Below are 23,087 nucleotides of genomic sequence, written 5' to 3'. Positions count from 1 at the left end.
AAAAAAAAAAAAAAAAAGCCAGGTGTGGTAGTGCACACCTGTAGTTCCGGCTCCTTGGAAGGCTGAGGCAGAAGGATCGCTGGAGCCCAGCAGGTCGACGCCGGGGTGGCCGTGAGCATGCCACTGCACTCCAGCCTGGGCGACAGAGTGAGATTCCAACTCAGAAAAATAAATAAGTAAAGAAAGAAAGAAAGAAAGATAAAAGCCTTCGGAGGCTCTCCTCCTCTTGAGGCCAGAAGACAGATTCTAAGCCCTTCGGTACGGAGTCTCGAATGCTCTGTGACCTGGCCCTGCCCTCATCCTCTCTGTCACCTCCCGCCTCTTCCTGCCTCAGGCCTTACACTCTAGTTAAGCCAGATGTCGTAAAGGCACCCTTGTCTCTTTGCACCTCCACACAAATGATGCTTTCTGTGCCCGCACAGCTTCCTGACGTTCCTGCCTTGCCCGAGGAAGGTATCCATCCTTCCGTACTCAGCTCGGGGCTCCTCTAAATCGGCAGGCTGGATTCAGCGTCCTTCCCGGGCTGCATTCTCAGAGCCCTTGCATTCCTCCACGAAGCGCTTTCATTTCATGTCCTCACAGCCAGAACAGGGCCTACCGGGTAGGTGCTCAATGAATTATTCTTTTCCTTAAATGTATGTTGAATAAGTAAAACACTTTAAGCAGATACCTTCAACTTCTGGCTCACAGTCCTTTCATGGAGGCGGAATATAGTGCCTTGATAAACACTTGGGCAGCATCCTGTCAGCATGGAAATAGTAAAGTCCGAAACCTTCTTGATTCTGTAAATTCAAGCTGGTTGCGGTTGGGACCAATGCGGGAATAGGACTACCAACCACATGGGGAAAATGGTTTCAACAGAAATAGACGAGTCGTGGCTGACTTCATGTCTGCTTATAATCTACACAGTCCCACGCTACCATGCACGCCACCTTCCTGGGGCAGGCCTTCCGGTCAGTCAGTTCTCATCATCTGCGCCAGCTATGTTCTATCAAGTGTCTGCAGACACTGAATTAGCAGACACTGGATCATTGCTGTGTGGGGAATTGGGAGTGAGGCTCCTGGGGGCCTCTGGTCACAACACGTTTGTCAACTGAAACGTTACTGGCATTATCTGGATTAGTGTGCAAACATCCTTGTAAAACAAGCCCGTCTCATCGGCATGGATAACCCGATTGCCCCCATAACTCTTTTTCCTGTGTAACCCTTCGTAGGTGTTCTTCTGCAGCCTCCTGATTTGCAGAGCCTACCTTGTCTGCAAGGGGAACATTTTTCACAATGCGTGGCTTTGGGCAAGGGGCTAACACCTTCCTGACCCCAGGTGATGCGCCACACATTTTTTTGATCTCACAATAATACTATCCACTCCACAGTTGTTAGCTGGTTGCATCTCATGACTAAATTTTAGCCTCTTCTCCAACCTTTCTGTAGTTTCATCACGCAGTTGCTACATTGGCTCTTTCCAGAGTGACCTCGGGTACAGATAGGTGAATTTCCCCTTGTTTTTTTCTGGATTTCCCATATTTTTGCTTCACTAACAGTGAATTTAGGACCAACAGCATTATAACTCATGGCTGAACAAAGCTTATCCGACAAATGTGTTTTTTCCATGAGACACACTGCAGCCGTCTTGCACTTAGGAACACTGGGTGGCACGTCAGCACTGTCCTTGGGTACATTTTAAACAGCAAAATCATCAACAAAAAGCCCACACATGCAATCCCCCCCCCATTTTTTTCTCTAAGTCAGCTATGAAAAGGACATTTGCTGAGTGTGAAATCTGAAACAAGAAGACAGAGAGCATTGTCTCGTTTGATCTCAGCTGGGAATGTACACATTGGGGCAACTCCATTTTACTGGTTCTGTGTCTATGAATGACTGTGGGAACACTGTGCGTGTTGACTTTGGTGTGACAAATAAACTTCAGCGAGCAGGCGCCTTTGAAAATATGGGATCTGTGTAGAATGAGGATGAACTGCATTTAGTTCAATGCTTTGTAGATTTCTCAAAACAATGAATGGCAAATCGCTCTTTGATTATCAGTCAGAGTAGCACAGAAGAAAACAGTCTGAGCTTAAACGGAATCACCAGGAGAGAAAGAGGAGTGACTCAGAGTGAGGCGGAATGCTCTTCAGGGAGTCTGATGTGCTGGGAAGGCAGAAGCAAGGATACTGCTCAGAAATATGAGTCCTGACTCTGCTTTTCACCTGCAGACCAGGACGTAGCCTGGTTGGTGAGAACCCAGGGCTGGTGAATCTTCCTTTGAACCAAATGCACTGACTGTTAGAGTGAGTTTCCCCCCAGTGGAGATATAAACCTTGTATATAATAGACCAACCATGTAGCAAGAATGAGACTATCTCCTCATGTTGAGTAGGCCTAGAGTGCCTCTGGCAGCTGCAGCTCTCACTGGGGACCTAGTGAGGGAAGTATCATACCACATCTGCTCCTGCCATATGTGGTTATGCAGCTTCCAACCAATTTTATTTATCAGCTGATTAATATGAGAACTTGGAGCAAAAAATGCGCATGCTCCCATCCCATCAATCCATAACGTACCTATAAAACTGCAGGTAGAAAGCCTTTGGAGACACACAGATGTGAGGTTTAACTGTCGTCTCTGCCAACTTACTATCTTAAAACTTTGGTAAGCTTCCCAACGTCTCTGAATCTCAGCTTCCTCATCTGTAAAGCAGGATACTCCATAACCAACTCACAGAACTGTTGTGATAACAAAGTCAGATATATTCATGGGGTGACTTGATGCAGAATTTTTGACCCGACCACTCTGACATGGCCATTTTTTAGTGGCTGGCTGCTGCATCAAAATTGTCACTTCAAAATATAAAAATCATATACTTACTACCTGAAATTTATAAGTAGTACGTTCAACTTATATCTCTGCTCTTTATTCATACATAATTTTCTCCTGTCCTCTTTTTTTTTTTAAGTTGGAGTTTCACACAGTTGCCCAGGTTGGAGGGCAAGTGGCACACTCACGGTCACCCCAGCATCGACCTGCTGGGTTCTAGCAATCCTTCTGCTTCAGCCTTCCGCCCTATTCTCTTAATCTTCACCCAGGAATTATAGTCAAAAGGTACTTTATTTTTATTTTTTCTTTCAATAGCTTTGGGGAATACAAATCGTTTTTGATCTGGACTTTAAGAGTACCCACCACCCTCACCTGCGCACGTTGTACCCAAGAGGTGATTTTTTTCTCCCTCCACCCCTTTCCCCTCCCCCTTCTGAGTCCAGTGTCCCTTATACCATTCTCTATGTCTTTGCATATCCTTAGTTTGGTTCCCACTTAAAAGTGAGAACATGCAACGCTTGGTTTTCTGTTCCTGAGTTAGTTCGCTGAGGATGATATGCTCCAGTTGCATCCAAGTCGCTGCAAAAGACATTACTTCATGCTTTTTGATAGCTGAGAAGTATTCCATAGTGTATATATGCCACGTTTTCAGTATCCACCAGTTGGCTGATGGGCATTGAGGATGATTCCACATCTTTGCAATTGTGAATCATGCTATAATGAACATGTGGGTGCAGGTGTCTTTTTTATATAATCCTTGGGGTAGATACTTCGTAGTGGCATTGCTGGATCAAATGGCATATCTGCTTTTAGTTATTTGAGTGATTTCCATACTGCTTCCCATAAAGGTTGTACTAATTTACACTTCTAGCAATAATGTATAAACATCTATTGTTTTTTGATTTTTTTTAATAATGGCAATTCTGACTGGTGTAAAATGGTATTTCATTGTGGCTTTAATTTGCATTTTCCTAATGATGAGTAATGTTGAACATTTTTTCATATGCTTGTTGGCCATTATGTATCTTTGTTTTTTGAGTTGGAGTCTCGCTCTGTCACCCAGACTGGAGTGCAGTAGCATGCTTACGGCCACCACAGCCTCAGTCTGCTGGGCTCAGGTGATCCTTCCACCTCAGCCTTCCAAGTAGCTGGAACTGCAGGCATGCATCACCACGCCCAGCTAATTTTTTGATTTATTGTGGAGATGAGATCTCACCAAGTTGCCCAGGCTGGTCTCGAACCCATGGGCTCAGGCAATCTTCTCACCTCAGTCTCCCAAAGTGCTGGGATTTTAGGTGTGAGCCACTGTACCCAACCATATATCTTCTTTCGAGAGATGTTTGTTTGTGTCGTTTGTCCACTTTTTAATGGAATTGTTTGCTTTTTTTCTTGTTGATTTGTTTGAGTTCTTTGTATATTCTGGGTATTAGTTCATTGTCAGATGTATAGTTTATATCTTCTCTCCTTCTTTAGGTTGCTTATTTGCTCTGCTGAATATTTCTTTTGCTGTGCAGAAGCTTTTTAGTTTAATTAAGTCCCACTTGTTTATTGTTACTTTTGCTGCATTTGCTTTGGGGACTTCAGTCATAAATTCTTTGCCTAGGCCAATATCCAGAATAATTTTTCCTAGGTTTTCTTCTAGGATTTGCTCCATCTTGAGATAATTTTTTTTTTTTTTTTTTTTTTTGAGTTGGAGTCTCACTCTGTCGCCCAGACTGGAGTGCAGTGGCCGCGCCCGGCCACCACAGCCTTGACGCGCTGGGCTCTGGCGATCCTTCCGCGTCACCCTTCCAAGAAGCTGGAACTACAGGCGCATGCTACCACGCCTGGTTAATTTTTTATTTATTTATTGTAGAGATGAGGTCTCGCCAAGTTGCCCAGGCGGGTCTCGAATCCGCGGGTTCAGGCAGTCCACTCATCTCAGTCTCCCAAAGGTGCGGGATTACAGGCTGAGCCACCGAGCCCGGCTGAGATAATGTTTGTATATGGGGAGTTTCATTTTTCTGCACGTGTCCGACTTTCCCAGCACCATTTGTTGAATAGGGTGTCCTTTCCCCAGTGTATGTTTTTTGTCTGCTTTGTCAAAGATTATTTGGTTGCAGGTATTTGGGTTTATTTCTTGATTCTCTATTTTTTTGGTCTATTGGTCCATGTGTCTGCTCTTGTACCAGTACCATGCTGTTTGGGGTACTACAGTCTTGTAGTATAATTTGAAGTCAGGTAATGTGAAGTCTCAAGCTTTGTTCTTTTTGCTTAGGACTGCCTTGACTATTCTGGCTATTTTTGGTTCTATATGAATTTTAGGATTGTTTTTTCCTAATGCTGTGAAAAATGACACTGGTAGTTTGATAGAGACGGTGTTGAATAACTTTAGGTAATACAGTCATTCTAACAATCAACAACAAGGTTCATTCTTCCGATCCATAAGCTTGGCTATTTCTCCATTTGTTTGTGTCTTCTACGATATCTTTCAACAGAGTTTTGTAGTTCTTCTTTTAGAAATCTCTCACTTTCTTGGTTAAATATATTCCTAGGCATTTTAGCTTTTTGGTTGCTATTGTAAATGGAATTGAGTTATTGATTTGATTCTCAGCTTGATCAATATTGTTGTACAACAGTGCTACTGATTTTTGTGTGTTGATTTTGTTTCCTGAAACTTTGCTTAATTTATTTATCAAGTCCAGGAGTCTTTTGGAGGAGTCTTTAGGATTTCCTAGGTATAAAATCATATTGTTGACATACAGAGATAGTTTGACTTCTTCTTTTTCAATTTGGATATGCATTATTTCTTTTTCTTACCTGATTTCTCTGGCTAGGACATCCAGTACTATGTTGCATCATAGTGGTAAAGGTGAGTGCATCCTTGCCTTGGTCCAGTACTGAGGGGAAATGCGTTCAACTTTTCTCTCTTCAGGATGACATTGGCCGAGAGTTTGTCATATATGGCTTTTATTATCTTGAGGAATGTTCCCTCTGTGTCTATTTTGCTAAGGGTTTTTATTATGAGGGAATTCTTGGATTTTATCAAATGCTTTTTCTGTGTTTATTGAAATGATCATATGATTTTTGATTGTAATTCTATTTATATGGTGAATCACATTTATTGATTTGAGTAAACCGCCCTTGCACCCCTGGAATAAAGCCCACTTGGTGGTAGTGTATTTTTTTTTAATGTGCTGTTGAATTTGGTTTGATAATATTTGGTTGAGGATTTTTGCATCTATGTTTATAAGGAATATTAGTTTTCCTTTTTTGTTGTGTCTTTTCCTGGCTTTGGTATCAGAGTGATACTGGTCTCATAGAATGAGTAGCTCATTCTATCTTGTGAAATAGCTTCAGTAAAATTGATACCAGTTCTTTTTTGAAGGTCTGGTAGGATCTAGCTGTAAGTCCATCAGGTACTGGACTTTCGTTGTTGTATTGGGAGACTTCTAAGTACTGTTCCGATCTCACTACTTGTTATTGGCCAGTTCAAGGTTTCCATTTCTTCCTGATTCAAGGCTGGGGGATTAGATGTTTCCAAGAATTTGTGCATTTCCTCTATATTGTCTAGTTTATTTGCATAGAGGTGTTCATAATAGTTTTGGATGATCTTTTGAATTTCTGTCATACCAGTTGTAATGTCTCTATTCTCATTTCTGATTGAGCTAATTTGAGTCTTCTCTCTTCGTTTCTTAATTAATCTAGCTAGTGGTCTATCAATTTTATCTTTTCAAAGAAGCAACTTTTTGTTTCATTGATTTTTTTTGTATTGTATTTTTTTATTTCCATTTCATTTGGCTCTGCTCTGATCTTTGTTATTCTTTTCTTCTGGTAGAGTTGAGTTTGGTTTGTTCATATTTTTCTAGTTCCTTCAGGTGTGATGTTAGGTTGTAAATATGAGATCTTTCAATATTATTCATGTAGGGCTTAAGTGCTATACATTTTCCTCTCAGCACAGCTTTGGCTGTGTCCCAGAGGTTTAGGTAACTTATTTCATTCTTGTCATTTGTTTCAAGGAATTTTAAAATTTCTATCTTGATTTCATTGTTGACCCAAGGACTATTCAGGAGCAAATTGTTTCACTTCTATGTTTTTGTTTAGTTTCATGAATTCTTCTTAGAGCTAATTTCTAGTTTTATTCCACTATGGTCTGAGAAGGTGCTTGACAAAATTTCAATTTTTAAAAATTTATGGAGACTTGATTTATGGCTTATTATATAGTCTATTACAGATAAGGTTCCATGTGCTGATGAGAAAAATGGGTACTCTGCAGTTTGGGGAGGAAATGTTCTGTCAATGGCTGTTAGGTCCATTTGTGCTAGAATCCAGTTTAACTCCAATGTTTCTTTGTTGGCTTTCTGCCTTGATGATCTGTCTATTGCTGTCAGTGCAGTGTTGAAGTCTCCCACTACTTTATTGCTGTCTATCTCTTTTTTTAGGTCTACTAGAACTTGTTTTATGAAGCTGGGGCCTCTGGTGTTAGGTGCTTATTTTTATTTTTTTGGGTTGGAACCTCACTCTGTCACACAGACTGGAGTACTGTGGCACGCTACCAGACACTGCAGCCTCAACCTGCTGGGCTCCTGATCCTTTTGCCTCAGCCTTCCAAGTAACTGGAACTATAGGCGTGCACAACCATGCCTGGCTAATTTTTTATTTTTTGTAGAGATGAGTTCTCGCCAAGTTGCCCAGGTGGGTCTTGAACCCATGGGCTCAGGCAATCCACTCACCTCAGCCTCCCAAAGTGCTGGGATTACAGGTTGAGCCACCAAACCTGGCCAGTACATATGTATTTAAAATTATTATGTCTTCTCATTGGACTGATCCCTTTATTATAATATAATAACCATCTTTGTCTCTTTTTTTTTTACCGTTGTTAATTTAAAGTCTGTCTTATCTGATAAAGAATGGCTATTCCCGCCGTTTTTGGTTTTCATTTGTGTGGAATATTTCCCCCCACCCCTTTACATTGAGTCTATAGGTGTCTTTGTGAGTTAAGTGGGTCCCTAGAAGGCAGTAGATATTTGACTTGTGTGTTTTCTCAAATCTCTTCTGCTAGTCTACAGCTTTTTAGTGGAGGCACTGAGATCATTTACATTCAAAGTCAGTGATATGTAAGGTACTATTCCAGTCATCATACTGGTTGTTATATGGTTTCTTTCTCTCTTCCTCTCTTTCCTTCTTTCTTCTTTTCTCTCCCTTCTGTTCCCTTCTCTCTCTCTCTCTCTCTCTCTCTCTCTCTCTCTCTCTCTCTCTCTCTCATATGAGTGTTCCATAAGATCTGTTAACTCTCTGATTTCCAGCATTTTTCTACTGGTGTATTTTGACTTTTTGTTTCAGTATTTAGAACTCCTTTGAGTACTTTTTGTAGAGTCAGTCTAGTGGTGACCTTTTTGCAATGACTTTTCTGGGGGTTCTTTGGGTTTCTTGTATCTGGATGTTTAGATCTCTCGCAAAGCCAGGAATGCTTCTCTCCATTATTCCCTCAAATAGGTTTTCCAAACCTATTGCTTTCGCTTCTCCTCAGTAACACATATGATTCTTAGGTTTAGACATTTTATATAATCTCACATTTCTTGGAGACTTTCTTCCATTCTCTCGATTCTTTTATCTTTCTTGTTGTCTGATTGGGTTAATTCAAAAGTCTTGTCTTCAAGTCCTGAAATCCTTTCTTCTGGTCTACTGTTAAAACTTTCCACTGTATTTTGTACTTTCCAAAATGATTCTTTCATTTCCAAAGTTCGTGTATGTTTTTAAGGTGTTTATCTCTTTGGAGAATTTTTCATTCATGTTCTGAACAATTTTTAAAATTTTCTTTATGTTGGCTTTTAATTTTCTCATGAAGTTCATTGATAAATTTTACAATCAGTTTTTTGGATTCTATGTCTGGAATTTAAAAGTTCATTTTGGAAAGATTTCATTACTGAAGAGTAGGCGTGGTCTTTTGGGGGTGTTCGGAGAACTCTGTGTTTTCATATTGGCACGATTATTTTTCTGTCTCCTCATTTTGGTAGACTATTTCTTCTTATTTGAAGTTAGCACGGGACTGATGTAGGCATTTTAGGATTTCCCTTGGCTATATATAGCCTTGATGTGGGGAGTTTTTCAACTGCCAGCTGTGGTGGTCCTGTGCTGGGTAGCTGCACTGGCTCTTGGCATTCTAAGTGGCTGGAGTGACTTGGAAAGCGGTGTTAGCAGGGGTTTGGAATTAGGCCTTCCCCAAAGCTGTGGTGTTGTATCCAGTGTGGTGGGATGGACTTCAGCCAGGAGGTAGTGCTTGTGGGAGAAACCAGATGTGATGGTGGCTGTAGGGTTTCTCCCTGGTGAGTGTTGCTGTCATGAGGTGTCCTGCCAGTCTAGGCCAAGGGCTCTGAGGATTTCCCAAGTTCTCTGCTTTTGAGCCTTCAATGGGAGTTCAGGGGAAAGGAACTGAAGCATCCCACAAATGTGTACTCTTGGCTACCCAGGTGGGGATTAGGAGGAAGTCTCAGGCCACCAGAGTAATGCCTTTGTGCAGGGCAGTCACAGAAGTGTTTACGGAGAGGAAGAGGTTACTATGGCAACACATGCCCCCTGGCTCCCACCTTGGCTTCAGACAATCTGCCATCTGAATGTCAAGCTGTAGCCAGCCTCAGAGCCTCAGGTGTTCTCTGGCAACCTACCCAGCCAGGAGCTGTCTGCAGCTGAGGAGATAGCCCTGGGGACCCATCCCCTTTTCCAGGCCTGCTGGAAAGCAGCTGCACCTCTTGCAAGGGTTGAGTTCCTGGAAGAGGGTGGCTGGTGCTGTTCAAGACTTTCTTTTTTCCTGCATCACTCCACAGCAGAGCATGGCTGTGGGCGAGGCAGTTTTCCATGAGGGACAGGAGTCCCTCAAGGCTCAGGGGGCCCTGCGAGTTCGTGGCAGGAGTACCGAACTCCTGAATTCCCCTTACTCGGCTTCCCCACGTGTCTGGAGGCTGTGGGAGATGGTGATGGTATAGGTGAGAGTCTGGACCGTTCCAGCCCAGGTCAATGGATTTTTTTCTTCCTCTTTTCCCTAAGTGGTTACTGTTACTCCTTTGAAGAGTTACGGGACATGCTGCTCACCTTGTTCCTGTCTGGGTGCCGAGGAAACTCTACCTTAGTTAATGCTGTAGGAGGAACTCACTGTAGCTGCCACGCGTTGGCCACCTTAATTCTTTCTCCAAGAAGCACTTTATAAAGGGGCTCTCATATTGTACACTCTCCTCATTTCAGAATCTCATCTCATTCTTCACTCAATACCCACCTAATATATTTGCATTTTCCTTTGTGTTGGATTTGGGAAGGTCCTCAATTATTTGGCAGTTCCTTTTATGTTGCTGTCTAGAGGTTGTGCTAGCTGACAAGATCTCAAACAAGTCTGTCACTTGTAATGCAGAAAAGTACTTACATAGCACAGATGAGGTCGTCATTTTTAGAAATGGCTGTGTGTAATCTTGGCCTTTGGCTGGCATCTGGAAACTTGGCACTCAAATTGTTCCCTGACTGATAAGGATAGTTCACTGCGTCTGGACTGTTCTTACAAACACTGCAATTTATGACGAGCACTTGTTTTCATTCTGGGAGTCTGGAATATTGGCAGGTTCCAGGCAGAGGGTGCCGAAGGGACGAGCCTCCAATGAAAACACTGGGCCCTGAGTCACTAATGTATATAAACACTGGCTAGAGGAAGAATCACGCTCAATATGTACCCTGACAGAAGAGAGAAAGCGGAAGGAAGGCTGCATAGGCTACTTTTCCAGACTCCACCCATGTCTTTTTCCCTTACTGATCCTGCTGTAAAATCTTTGGCTGTACTGCCTCATCCATAAGTGTAGCTATATGCTGAGTCCTGTGAGTCCTCCTAGAAAAGCACCACCTTTACATGAATGATTGAGTACTCTGAGTGATCTTGGGGACCCCAAAACAGCTTGGTTTTTGAAAACTGAGCTTCTGGAGACTGCTGGTTCGACTAGCATGGAGTATCCCATTCTTCGAATGTCCTTCCTCTTTCAACTAAATCTTGGCCGTAACACAGACAAGCAAAGAAAGACTCCAAAAAGTGGAAAGAAGGTGGGATACTTAGAGACCACAGGACTTGAGAAGCAACAGCTTTCTTCATTGCCTCTCATATATCCCAGACGAGGCAATGCAGAAGCCTCCAGAATCAACAGCAGGCACAAGCAACAGAACCAACCAGCTTGTTTCGCCTAGCCAAAAGACGATAAAAAGGGAGGCTGTGAGAGCAAGAACCATGTCCCCTGCACACCCACACATCCTAGTTCTCGCCTTTCATTATTTTACAGGGCAAAAGTTACTTTGCAGATTAAATTAAAGTCAAGGAATTTGAACTGCATTATCCAGGTAGGCCCAACCTAATCATGAGTCCTTGAAAGAACCTTTCCCAGCTGAGGTCAGGCTCAGATGGAGCTATGACTCCAGAAGGATGGTCAAAGAGAGGCACAAAATGCTGCCTTGGAAGTGGAAGGAGATCCAAGATCTCCACCACAGAACAGCAAACTGGTACAACTCTTGCCAAGCAAGGCAGAGAGTAGGGGCCAAACAGTCAATAATGGAGACATTTTGAACATTTTTGGATGGATGATGCATCCTGCACCCATCAAAGATCTCTTTGAGCACACAGACACCAGAAAATGTTGGCAGGTGTGGGAAACAGGAAGAAACTGAAACCCTAAACAGACCAGTAAAAGTCCAGGAAATTGACTCAGTCATAAAAAAAATCTTCCCACCAACAAAAGGTCCAGACCAGATGACTTCCCAACTGAATTCTACAAGACATACAAGGAAGAACTGATACTAATCCTGTTGAAAGTATTCCAGACAATCGAGAATGATGAAATTCTCCCAAAATCTTCTTATGAAGCTAACATTATACTGATACCCAAACTTGGCAAAGATTCAGCAAGGAAAGGGAATTACAGACCAATCTCCTTGATGAACATCGATGCAAAAATTCTCAACAAGATTCTAGCAAATCGGGTCCAACAACTCAAGGATCATCCACTATGACCAGGTGGGCTTCATTCCTGTGATGCAGAGTTGTAATTCAGCACATGAACAGATGTAAAACCGAGAACCACATGATTATATAATTAGATGCAGAAAAAGCTTATTCAACAAAATCCAGCACCACTTCTTTTTTTTATTCTTTATTTCACAGACACATTATATTTATTCAGAAAGATACGTATCTCAAAACTAAAAAGTGAAGCTAACATTTGAGGATTAGGCAAATTTCATGTTACAGAATATAAAGATGATAAACAATGGATAAAAAGTTATTATGAAGTACACAAATTATAATTTCTGGCTTGCTTAGTCTGCCTGTTTGATCACATCTCTACCTGTATCAACAACAATTCTGTAATAAGTATTAAATATAATAACTAAGCTGGTATATGGACTAGGCAAAAGAGGTTAGAAATTAGAATTGTCATATATGAGTTCTTCTGATTTCAGAGTAAAATTTGTGTTGTTCACTCTTAGCTTAAAGAGAGTAAATATAGGAATAAAGGAAAATAATTTTACTTAAGGTGATTCTCTATTCTTATAAACTATATTAAAAAGAAACAAACTTGGCCAGAATAAGATTTATATATCCTTAACTAATTTTTAGGGTAGAAATGAATAATTTGCTCAAAGTGATTATTATATGAAAATTTTCAATTTGCAAAATATCTGTAATTTTAAAATTATATCTCTCCATTTATTCTAAATTCTCTGTGGCAATAAAGCATATATCTTAGAAATAGCAATTTCCAGAGACTCAATCAAATGATAAAAATGCTATCCAATCTACAATTACAAACTACTACAATAACATGGTTTTATGTAAACTGACCTGGGTCCATATGGAAGAGGAAATGTGTGACCAAAGAAGTGTCTATATATAAATCCAACCAACTTCTCAAACACTCCATCATTATCTACTTGATAGTCCTTCATGTCCTTAAGATAATCTTTAACACCAATAACAAAGTCAGTGAAGAGCTTCTGATCATGTATAAAGACACCATTTAGGAAAAATTTATTGATGAACTGATTAAGTTCTTTCCGGTGATGAAAATCATTCAGTTCTGCTAGTAAGTACCTTTCCATGACGTGTCTAAAATCATCTATCCTTACAGGATTTCTCACCGTATTAAAAAGGCTCATGGATTCTTGTTGAGCACATTCAAATACATCAGAACAATCCTTTCTGAAAGAATGATAATTTTCCCTACAGCCACGCTCAGCAATACATTTCTATGAATTTGTATTTTTTCTGAATTCTTCAAAGTGAGTTGGTTTTACTTTTCTTCCATCTCTTTGCATAGTAGGGCCTCCACTATTCTGGTTTTCTGTAGGTGCTCTATACTGTGGATGTAAATGTCACTAAAAACTGTTCTTGGTTTTTCAGTTGCTTCTTCGGTAGTAACACCAAATCTTTTATTACTCTTTTCATTGAAGATATTCTTGGTGTTATCTCAAAAATGTCTGAAAGTGGATTTAACTGAATCTGAGAATTTTTTCAGACTTTTCCTTCACAGCTTCTTTAGCCTGCTTCATTTTTTCTTTATGATGTCTCACAAATTCCTTGGTAGAATTCTTCATGGCATCAAATGTTTCCTTCACTGAACCCAAAAACGTGTCCTTTGACTTGTTTTTAGCCCTGTGGTTTCCTCGGCTCCCTTTCTTTTTTCCATCAGTTTCTTGTTTTCCGTTTTGATCTTCTGCCTCAACACACAATCTTTCCCATAAATCAGAACACTGCTGTTCAAAGTTTAGCTTCCGCTCCAGCTCAGTGAGTCTCTCCTGTAAGATTGCTATTTCCTTTTTTTCAGCCAACATTTGGGAGACTCATTTGCTATGTGACTGACTAGCACTTAACTGCTGGAGTTTCACCCATAAAGCCATGGTTACTAGTTGTTCTCTCTCTAGTTCCCTCTTCAGCATCTTTGCTTCTCTCAACAGTGTCTCCTTTTTATTAAGGAAGCCATATTTTCTTCTGCCTTTCCTCTTCCAAATGCTGCTTAAGCTTTTGATTTTCTTTAACTAACTCAGCCCTTGTCCCTTTATCTTCCAATATTCTAATCTGTTCTCTTAGTTTGTTTAATTCTTCTTGTAGTGAAGATAAGGCTTTTTCTTCCTTCTCCAGAGATATTCTTAAATACTGATTTTCTGCAGCAAGGTTCGTTTCCTGAGTTTCAAAAGACATCTTCTCTGCTTCAGTAAGAGTCCAGCACCTTGCAAGATTTTCTTTTAATGACTTATAATCTATAAAAGATCCTTGTTCCTGTTGACATTGGGAACGATAATCCTTCATATCATTCAATTCATCTTCATATCTTTCTAACTAACTATTGATGCTTCTGAATCTGAATTGTGCCATAGAAATGTCCAAATCCCATGCTGATTACAATCATCAAAGCAAGTATAACACACTTATTAAGACCACGACTGACTGGTGTTTACTCGACTCCCTAGAAGGTTCAGTTTCTTGTTCAGCAAGCAGGCGTTCTTCAGATTCTGAAGTAGAAACAGTCTTCTTCCTTGCACGGTGCCGTCTAAAGGCCGGACTGGGCTGGGTGCTGGTTTCATCACTACTGGATTCATCATCACTAGGCTGAGATGAAAATACAGTTTCTAGGTGACAGAATGCATACTGACTACTTGAGGAAGAGCCCATGTTAAAGTCTTCTGGACTCTGTGCTTCTTTTTCAACAAGGATGACTTCTTGATTTTCAATTTCTTCTAACAGGTGGCTCAAGGGTAACAATATCAGAATCATCACTGGCAGTTCCAAAACAGACACTATCCTCAGGTATCTTTTCTTCCTCTGCCTCAATTCTTGACTTGGCTTCTTCGGTATCTGGATATGCAGTTTCTCCCAAAAACACTGTGTTATTTTGGCTGCTTTCTCCCTGTTCTATATGCAATACTTGTAAGTCCTCTTGCTCTAAAGATGAACATTCTGGGGTGAGCCCACAGTTGATCCTGGCTGTGACAGAATTCACCATCGCTATATCAGACCCCTCATGATTGATGACAGTCCAACCACAAGATGAATCACTGTCTCTGGAATTTTTAGACATTTTTCAGGTCTGAAGGGGCAGCGCCAACCTCTGCCCGGTGGTGCTAGCTGTCATGGTGGTGGCGATCACAGCCCCAGCACCCCTTCTTGATTAAAAACTCCTGAGCCTCTAAGCATAGAAGGTACATCCCTCAAAATAGTAAGAGCCATCTATGATAAACCTGCAGCCCACATTTTTCTCAATGGGCAGAAGCTGAAAGCATCCTCCCTAGAACAGTAATAAGACAAGGATGCCCACTCTTACCCCTCCTATGTAACGCAGTGCTGAAAGTCCTAGCCAGAAGAACAATCACGTAAGAGATGGAAATCAGGGGTATCCAGAGAGGAAAAGAGGAAGTTAAATTATTCCTCTTTGCAGGTGACAGGATTTTATACCTGGAAAGCCCTAAGGGTCTCTCAAAAGTCTCTTCAACTCTGGTAAAGTCTCAGGTTACAAAACCAGTATGCAAAACCAGTTACATTTCTATACACCAGCAACAAGCAGGTGGAGAGCCATATAAAAAGCACAATCCCAATCACAATAGCCACACACACAAAAAGAAATACCTTGGCATCCACCTCATCAGAGAAGTGAAAGACCTTTACAATGAGAACTACAAAACACTGCTCAAAGAAACCAAGGATGACACAAACAAATGGAAAAACACTCCATGCTCATGGGTTGGAAGAATCAATTTTGTCAAGATGTCCATCCTGCCCAAGGCAACCTACAGAGTCAATACAATACCCATCAAATTATCAACATCATTTTTCTTGAACCTGGAAATGACAATATAGAAATTTATATGGAAACAGAAAAGAGCACAAATAGTCAAAACAATCCTCAGCAAAGAAACAAAGCAGGAAGTATCACACTTCCAGACCAAAACAGCCTGGTATTGGTACAAGAATAGGCACATAGACCGATGGAACAGGACAGAGATTTTGGAAACAAAAACACAGTCTCTCAACCAACTCATCTTTCACAAAGCCACCAACAGCAATCGCTGGGGAAAGAAGACCATATTTAGCAAATGGTGCTGGGAAAACTGGCTAACCACATGCAAAAAAATGAAACTGGACTCCTACCTATCACCGTATACAAAAATCAACTCAAAATGGATCAAAGGCCTAAATGTAAAACCTCAAAGTATAAGAATCCTAGAAGAAAACATAGGAGACACCCTTGTGCACACTGAAGTAGGCAACAAATTCTTGACCAAATCCCCAGTAGTGAATTCCACAAAAGCTAAGATAGACAACTGGGACCTCATTAAACCAAAAAACTTTTGCACAGCAAAATAAGCCATCAAGAGGGCAAAGAGATAACCCACAGAACGGGAAAAAAAACACTTGCAAATTATGCATCTGACAAAGGCCTAATATTCAGGCTCTACAAGGAACTCAAAGTGAAAGGAAAAAAACAAACAACCCCATTAAAAAGTGGGGGAAAAACATGAAGAGACACTTCTCAAAAGACGACATACCAGCAGCCAACAGACACATGGAAAAATGCTCAGCCTTACCAGTCATCAGAGAAATGCAAATCAAAACTACAACGAGATACTACCTAACTCCAGTAAGGGTGGCCATCATTAGTAAGTCAAAAAACAACAAACGCTAGTATGGGTGGAGAGAAAAAGGAATGCTTCTACACTGCTGATGGGAGAGCAAGCTAATTCAACATCTATGGAAAGCAGTGGGGAAACTCCTCAAAGAACTAAAAACTGACCTTCCATATGATCCAGCAGTCCCTCTCCTGGGAATATACCCGGAGAAACAGAAATCATTCTACAAAAAAACCTGCGCACACATGTGTATGGCTGTATTATTCACAATGGCAAAAACACGGAACCAACCTTACTGGAGAGTGGACTGGAGAAACAAAACAGACTGGACAAAGAAAAGGAGGCACATGCGCACAACAGGGTGTCATGCGGCCATCAAAGAGGAACACGATCACGGCCTTCGCAGCAACTCGGATGGGGCTGGAGACCATCACACCAAGTGAAGGGTCACAGGCACAAAGAACGGAAGAGCACGTGTTCTCACTCATCCGGGGGGCGTGCACATCAGCCACACGAGCACAGGGGAGGGATCGGCGGTCCCCGGCACGGCGGGGGAGGGAGGGAGTGCAGAGGGGGCAGGGCGGGTGACAACGCACAGGGGGCCGGGCTCATTACGGGGCAGTGAGGGCCCGTGAGAAGCCCACACTTCACTTGCGCGCATCCTGCTTCATCCTTCCTTGTGCCCCACACTCCTCTAATGAAATACAGTTCTAAAAAAGAAGCAGAAGGAGGCGTCGTGTGTCAAAGAGTGTGGTAGCCTCTAGAAGCTGTAATGGGCCAAGATACAGACTCTCCTCTAGAGCCTCAAGAAAAAAATTCAACCTTCCCAGTACCATGACTTAGTGCACGGAGAGCTGTATCTGACTTTGAACCCACAGGATGTAAGGTCGTGCATTTGTGGTGTCTGAAGCCACTAGACCTGAGGCCACGTGTTATGACAGAAATAGAAAACTAATAGAGATTGTGGTACCTAGAACTGGGAGGTAGCTATAACAACCACCTACAAATGTAATTTGAATCGGGCCATGAGCAGAGGCTGGAAGGATCTTGAAGAGCACGATAGAAAAAGCCTAGTCTTACAAAAGGATCTTTGAAGACACCACGCACATGACTCAAAGATTCCCCTTAGCCATCTAAGAAGGACAGGACGCAGCTGGGCTTGGTGGCTCGGCCTGTAATCCCGTGCTTTGGGAGGCTGAGGTGAGTGGATGGCCTGAGCCTGCAGGTTCGAGACCCGCCTGGGCAACTTGGCGAGACCTCATCTCTACAATAAATAAAAAATTAGCCAGGTGTGGTAGCGCGCACCTGTAGTTCCAGCTACTCGGAAGGCTGAGGTGGAAGGATCGCCGGAGCCCAGCAGGTCGAGGCTGCGGTGGCTGGGAGTGGCCACTGCACTCCAGTCTGGGTGACAGAGTGAGACTCCAAATCAAAAAAAAAAAAAAGAAGGAGCCAGGCTCGGTGGCTCAGCCTGTAATCCTGCGCTTTGGGAGGCTGAGGTGAGTGGATTGCCTGAGCCTGCGGGTTCAAGACCCGCCTGGGCAGCGAGACCTCATCTCTACAATAAATCAAAAAAATCAGCCGGGCGCGGTAGCGCATGCCTGTAATTCCGGCTACTCGGAAGGCTGAGGCGGAAGGATCGCCGGAGCCCAGCAGGCCGAGGCTGCGGTGGCCGGGAGCGGCCACTGCACTCCAGTCTGGGCGACCGAGTGAGACTTCAACTCAAAAAAAAAAAAAAGGATAGGATGCAATAAAGATAGGATTATTTATCTGGGAAAGATCTGTGAAGGAGTCTGATGGTGTGAATCCCCATGTCATACACAGATGACCCACAAAATTCTTGAGAACTCCATACCAGTCAAATCACTGCTAATGTGGACAAAAAGAATCAGAGAAGTTCTGTCAAAAGTGAAGCTGAACAGAACTGCTCTCTTATCCTCTCCCAGCAAAAGCTTGCAATACTCCAATTCTCTCACCCAGTGGTGTCAGTGGAGCTGAGTGACCGGCAGAAGTGGGTGGCACTCCAGTTTCCACATTGGGTGGTGTTGGCAGATCAAACAGGCAGGTGATCTTCCATCCCCTCCCCTCTGCCTGGGGAAGTAGGCAGCAGCGACCCAGTTCACCTGCCAGAGAGCAGTGTCAGTGGGATCCAGTGGGCACCTGTCTTCTGTCCTCTACTTGGTGGAAGCAGGGGGCACTCGAATTCCCCTCGGACATAGGGCCAGTCGTCTAAGCAGGGAGATGATGCTCCGTCCCCTGTCCAGTGGAATTGAGACATGCTTCAAGACTCCGCAGGGTGGTGTTGGTGGAACCCATGGTGGGCCGAACCACCACCCTCACTCCAGTGTCAGAAGAGTGCAGCCAGGGTGAGCCACCCCCATACGGGCATCAACAAGACTGAATGATGCGGTGTAAATCAAGGCTAGTCACTACAACACTTTCTCCCACCCCTGGTGTCAGGAAGGCCTGGGGAGATGAAACTATGCACCACCCAGCAGTGCTGGAGGCAGGATGTATGGGCATTTCATTTCGTTTCTCCTCCCCAAGGATCAGCAGGACCCAGGAGGGAACTGATCCTACGTGTCTACTGAGAAGCAGTGAGGTGGTATAGGTGGTGCCCCACTCTCATCAGGAAGGTGTCAGGAGGGCCAACTGGATGGTCACCTCACCCAACTGCCATGAAGCAGTGAGTCAGTGCCCAACTTTTGCCAGGAGAATTTCCTGCTTTAAAAAAGGAAGGTAAAATAAGATGGAGAGTCTCAAACTGTAATAGCCAAAATGTCTGGGGTGAAATAATAAAAACCTCTAATTACACGAAGAAATAGGAAGATCACATAGTGAATGGGAAAAGACAATCAACATGCCAAAGACACGTGTGCCAATGCTGATGTGAATTAGATGCTGAATTATCTGACGAGGAGAAGCAGCCATCATAGAAATGCTTGAACAAGCAATCACACATTTTATTGAAGCAAATAAAAAACCAGAAAACCCCAGGAAAGGAAAATAAGTTGTAAAAAAAAACCAAATGGAAATCACAGAAGTGAAAATTATAATATACAAAAATCCCACTGGATTGGTTCAGTAGTGGAGTGTAAATGACAGAGATAAAATCAGTGAACCTGAGGACAGATTGACAGAATTGGCCTATTCTGAACATGAGAGAGAAAGCAGACCGAAACAAAACAGAGTCTCAAAGACACGTGAGGAGAAACAAACCCGCACAGTCCTATAAAGAAGAAAGAGAGAATGGAACCTAGAGAGCATTCAAAGGAATAATGAGTGAAAACTTTCCAATTTTGATGAAAAAACAGAAATGAAAATTCAAAAAGCTGACTGCTATGAATGAGTGTTTGTGTCTCCCCAGAATTCATATGTTGAGGTTCTAATCCAAAAGTGGAGCTTAAAGGTGGGGCCTTTGAGAAATAAGATCCACTCACAAGTGAGATTGTGTCCTTACAAGAAGAGACACAGGAGATGTAATCTCTCTTCTCTCTCCCTTCACAGCAAGAAGGGAGCCATCTGGAAACAAGAGAGTCCTCACCAGACACCAAATATGGCAGCACCTTGATATCAAATTTCAGAACTGAAATAAATGTCTGTTATTTAAACCATCCTGTCTATGGTAATTTGTTATAGCCATCTAAGCTAAGACACTGATGAACCAAATTTAGGGAGAATCCAAAGAAATATTTTCCAAGACACATCATAATTAAACCTCTAAAAGCTGAAGAAAAAAAGGAAAAAAAGTCTTAAAAGCAGCCAGAGAAAAAATATGCATTTCTTATATGGTAGTGCCTATCTTAATGACAATGGATTTGTCGTCTGAAACCATGTGGGTCAGAAGGAAGTAGCCCAGCACTTTTAAGCACTGAAAGAAAAGAACTGTGAACTGCCAAGTTAATATCATCTTTCCTTCAGGATAAATGGGAAATAAAGACATTCTAAATGGAAGGAGAAGTGAAAGATCTGTTGCCAGAAAACCTACTCTTACAGATGGTTAAAGGAAATTCTCTAAACCGAGAGGATATGATGACAATATGTCATCCTGAAGGCTTGGACCTTTGTACAGAAAGAACACTGGAATGGGTAAAACTGGAGTAAATATAATAGACTATCCTTTTTCTCATGAATGTTTTCGATCATTTAAAAAATTGAGGTATAATTGACATAAAAAAGGTGTATGCATCTAATGTATACATCTTTTCTTCTTTCCAGTTTCCAGAGGTGTTATTGGTAATTATGCTTTAGAAAAGAATGATCAACCCTGTTGCTTCCGAGTGAATATCATGAAGATCTGTGTCTGGGGACACACCGCATGCTGCTTAAGGGAACTGCGAGTTTGTCCACCTGTTATTCACAGACCAAGTCATAAACACAAGACCTGGAGTCAATCAGTTCTTCAGTCTTAAGCCACAGGCTGATTTCTTTTTCAGCACATTTTCCCCGAGGCACTGCCATGGATTCTGTCCTGCCAACTTGAATCCGGAAGTGCCCCAGACGGTGCCTGGGTTAGCACCTGCTGGATGGGTCTACCAAGCATCATTTGACCTGCTTTCACCACATCCAGCCCTTCCCAGACAGCAGCCAAATCTGCTCTGGGTTCATGTACTTCACCAGCTCAGAGAAGGACAGGCAGTCTTTCAGATCAACGCAGTGCTGCTTCAGGTGTTCTTCAGAGGCCTGAAGGAACACCATGGCCACGCGGCCGAATCCCTTCTGCTCTAAGCACTTGGTGTTTTCCCCTGCCAGGCCACACTGCACACCATCTGGCTTGATGGCAATGAAGGTGTGTAAGGTTGGCCATGGTCTGGGAAGCTGAGAACTAGGCAGCAGTGATGCTGCACTGCATAGCAGGAGTGCTACTGTGTACATTTAATGAGTCTGAAGATCAGTATTTACATCCATGAAACTGTCACCATAATCAATGCTATAAACATAGTCATCACCTCTAACTATGCTGCCTGTAAGAAATTAACTCAAGGCTGGGCTCGGTGGCTCAGCCTGTCATCTCAGCATTTTGGGAGGCCAAGGTGAGTGGACTGCCTGAGCCTGCAGGTTCAAGACCAGCTCAGACAACTTGGCGAGACCTTGTCTCTACAATAAATCAAAAAATTAGCGGGGCATGGTAGCGCGTGCCTGTAGTTTTGGCTACTTGGAAGACTGAGATGGAAGGATCGCCGGAGTCCAGTGGGTCGACACTGGGGTGGCTGTGAGCATGCCACTGCACTCCAGCCTGGGCCACCAAGTGAGATTCCACCTCAAAAAAAAAAAAAAAAAAGAGAAATAAACTCAAATCATTGTTATGACAGGCTGAAAGTAAAAGGATGAGAAAGGCTCACCATCAATTAATCAAAACAGAAACAAGATATGGTTATATGGATATTATTTAAAATAGACCTTAAAGCAAAAAAACCCACCAATTTTATGCAGTTGGCTCAAAAATAGAGAGAACACTTTCCAACTCATTTTATGAGGTTTGAATTAATCTTATACAAAAGTCACACAAAGACAGTTCAACAAAGAAAACTATAACCCATTATCTTTCATGAGATTAGATGTAGAAGTCCTCAAAGAATGCTAACAAATGAGTCAAGCTGTGTATAAAAATGATGATACTCCATGACAAAGTGGTACCTATTTCACGTATGTAAGGCTGAGTTAGCATGACAAAAATCAGTTAAAGTAACTTACCATCTCAATAAACTAGAAAACAAAATCGTATGATCACATCAGTTGTCATAAAAAAGATCTTGGCAAAATCCAGTACACATACATGATTTAAAAAAAAAAATCTTGCTGGGTGTGATGGCTCATGCCTGTAATCCCAGAACTTTGGGAGGCTGAGGCAGGAGGATTGCTGGAGACCAGGAGTTTGAGACCAGCTTGGGCATCATAGCAAGACCTTGTCTGTATCAAAAATCAAAAAATAAAAAATTAGTCGGGCGTGGTGGTACATGCTTGTAGTCCCAGCTACTTGGGAGACTGAGGCAGAAGAATTGCCTGAACCCAGGAGGTTGGGGCTACGGTGAGCTGTGATGGTGTCACTGCAATGCAGCCTGGGTGACACAGTGAGACCCCGACACAAAATAACAATAACAACAATAACAAGAGTGAGAAGGATGGAGAAGGCAGCTAGAGTGTGTTTCTTCTATGGAGTAAAGCAAGATCGAGTTTCCTCAGAACCCAGATCGGAACCGACCAAGCAGTACACCCCACGACCCATCAAAGAAGCGTTAATAACCACAGACTGCAGAGAGGAGAAGAAACAGAACCCCTCGACTTGGGGTGGAGCTAGCCCGACGCTCGCCTGGATCAAGGCGCAGAAGACAAGCAGCCTTCGACACGTGGGGGTGGAGAGAATTCGGGAATCCTGCGTTCCTTCCACAGCCTCGAGGGCCCTCCGAGCCCTGCAGGGCTCCGGTCCCTCGGGGAACTGCTGCGCCCACAGCCATGCTCTGCTGAAACCCATGGAGTGGTGCAGGGAGGACACCAACAAACAGGCAAGCAGGCCTAAGCGGCGGCAGCCGCCACGCCCCGGAACGCAGCGCCTCCTGGGGCTGGCTGCTTTCCAGCCGGGCCGGAGGGGACAGGCCCCCCGGGCAACCGGAGAGCAGGCGGGCAGGCGGTTCCGGGCTCGAGGCCGCCGCGCCTGG

At 42.9% G+C, this 23,087-nt stretch overlaps 1 protein-coding gene and 1 pseudogene across 1 annotated transcript in view; both read right to left on the bottom strand.

Annotated features, from left to right (window-relative positions):
- Positions 1–23,087, bottom strand: part of LOC103268632 (rho guanine nucleotide exchange factor 4-like) — a 43,913-nt gene that overhangs the window by 11,130 nt on the left and 9,696 nt on the right. The gene's annotated exons all lie outside the window — the stretch shown is intronic.
- On the bottom strand, positions 12,616–14,954 carry LOC103268622 (annotated as a pseudogene).

Source organism: Carlito syrichta, unplaced genomic scaffold (assembly GCF_000164805.1).
Source record: "Carlito syrichta isolate Samal-C Ts95f unplaced genomic scaffold, Tarsius_syrichta-2.0.1 Scaffold104795, whole genome shotgun sequence".
Taxonomy (NCBI): Eukaryota; Metazoa; Chordata; class Mammalia; order Primates; family Tarsiidae; genus Carlito; species Carlito syrichta.
Note: the sequence above shows the minus strand (reverse complement) of the source record. Positions and strands in the feature narration are given on the sequence as shown.